A 2,454-nucleotide genomic window follows, 5' to 3' on the forward strand; every position below is an offset into this window, starting at 1 on the left:
GGGGGGTGGGTGTACACACACCTAAGTGTATGTGTGTGCATCATGTGCTCAGAGTGCCCACAAGAGTCAGAAGAGACATCTGATCCCCTGGAACTGGAGTTACAGACTCCAGCTCCTCCATGGGAACTGAACCTGGTCCTCCGTGAAAATCATAGACACTCTTAGCCACGGAGCCATCTCTCCTGCCCTCCCTCCCTCCCACTCTCCCTTCCTTTCTTCCTTCTGTCCTTCCTAACATGGTCTCATGTTTCCAAGCCTGACCTCACCTCCCTCCACAGCAGAGAAGGAATGGCCTGGAACTTCTCTTCTCTTCTCCACCGCCCAAGTGGCAGAATCCTAAGCACATACCACTGTGACCACTTTGTATGGTCCTGAGGACTGAACCCAGAGTGTCCTTCGTGCTAGGCAAGCTACCAGTGAGCTACATCCCAATCCTGGAATGTCCTCTTCCTTCTGCTCCAAAGCTCTAAGAAGGGCTACACCAGACACACATGGAGGCAGCTTACTTGACCCAAACCCAAAGCCAAGCTACTAGTGAGAGTATTTTAAACTGAACACACAGTTTTTAAAGGAACCCCAGCAGCTCAAAGAAGTTGGAGATGTATTTGCCTCAGTTTGTAGAGATTGCACAACTTCACCTGAATCACTCAGGTCGCGTGGAAGGAAAGGTAGTTAATGGATGCAGGGTACTCTGCGTGCTCCTGTGCGTTCTGTATGACTAGTCGAGTTCAAGGATGGTCTACAATCTTAAGAAAGCCCTTTAAGAGTGAGAGGCTTCAGTTTCGGAACAAACTGAAAGTTTAAAAGATAATTGGTATGGGGTCCCTCCAAACCCCTTTCTACAACAGTTATGCTCTATCTATTTGACCTAGTTCAGAGATATAGATGAAGCCGACAGTGGTCAATACACTACCCGAGGTCCACCTTGAAGGGCAAAGGATGAGGTATTAGAAGAACACATAAAGTCTGTGCTTCTCAAACTGAGGCACCTTCTGAGGTCCCTGGGATCCCCAGAGAAAGTCTGTATGAAGCAGCTGCTCAGTGCATCTACTTTGGCAAGTGTCCCTGAAAAGCCTACTCTTTGATGGTAACATAGGTATTTTTTTGTGGGATGGAATTTAAAGCTATTCTACATCTGAAGGAATAAAACAGGTCGCTGAGTATGTGGCTTCCTTCTACACAAATATCCCTGGCAGAGGGAATTCCATGCTGAAATACCTGAGGACATTTCATTGCTGGAAAGCTGTGTGGGGTCTTCAGCACACCCCTCATGGTCTCTCTGAATGCATGGCAAGCAAAGATGGGGATCTAGCAATGACCAGAGGGCAGAGGGGCCACCAAAGCTCTCTCCCAGCTTCTTGGGTAAGATGCTTGGGTTCATTGGATTATTTAAGGTGTTTGAGAGCTTTTTTTTTTTTAAATGAGCCCATGCTGCTCTGGAAATCACTATGTAGCCAGGGCTTAGCCCTGAGCTCATGGCAACTTTCCTCCTCGGCTTCGCAAGTACCAGGATTACAAGCACGCACGAGCCATCAGAGATGACTTTTTTAAATCCCCCATTCTCTGAGATTCCTGGCTGAGACTTGGTTTGTCATCTGAGACTTGGTTTGTCATTCCCAGGACTCACTCTCAACTAGGATTTTACAAAGACTCAGGGGTAGTGTCCCGCATAGCTAGCGATACTGTGAGTTCTTGCTGTGGAGTATTATACTTCTACCGACAGGCTAGGCCAGCTTACCCGCAGAGTACGGTTCCTTTGCCCCTCCTAAAACCTCAGGCCTGCTTCCCTGACTCACGGGAAGGAGGGGTGTGTGTGACAGAGTACTACTGAATGCTGTCAGAGGGGAAAGTATACCCACGTGTCCTCGCCAGAAATCTCCCAGTGAGAGCTGACGGGCTAAGGTAGTGATTACAACAGCTTGCCGGCTGTTCTGTCAGATGACTGTAGTTTGGATGCTAGCGCCCAGATCCTAAGGCTCACAGATGCCTGTAACTTCAGCTCCAGGGAATCTGAGGCCCAGTTCTGGATTCCATGGGTGAACACACACACATAGAACATTCATGTGCCTGCGCACGCATGCACATGCGCGCGCATACACACACACACACACACACATAAGGTAAATCAGTTTTTTAAAAAAAGAAAACAACAAAACAGTCTTCTAATAGGAAGATGAGCAGATGTGGGAGGAGCTGGACCAAGGGCCTGTGAAACCTCAAGTCATGCAACCTAACACAGGCCCCCCACCATGGCTCCTGTATTAGCTTGGACCAACCAGTCTGTACAGAGTCCACAGCTCCTGGCGTGTTGTCCACAGTTCGTTTCTTCTTTCTTCCTCACTCGGTTGAGAACACTTCACTTGAGCTCCACTCATCTGGTAGTAAATCTTGACTTGAACTGACACAACACACACAGATTTTCCTCCTGCTGTCTAGGGAGAAAACACCTTAATT

The sequence above is a fragment of the Mus pahari genome, chromosome 5 (assembly GCF_900095145.1).
Source record: "Mus pahari chromosome 5, PAHARI_EIJ_v1.1, whole genome shotgun sequence".
In the NCBI taxonomy this organism is placed as follows: Eukaryota; Metazoa; Chordata; class Mammalia; order Rodentia; family Muridae; genus Mus; species Mus pahari.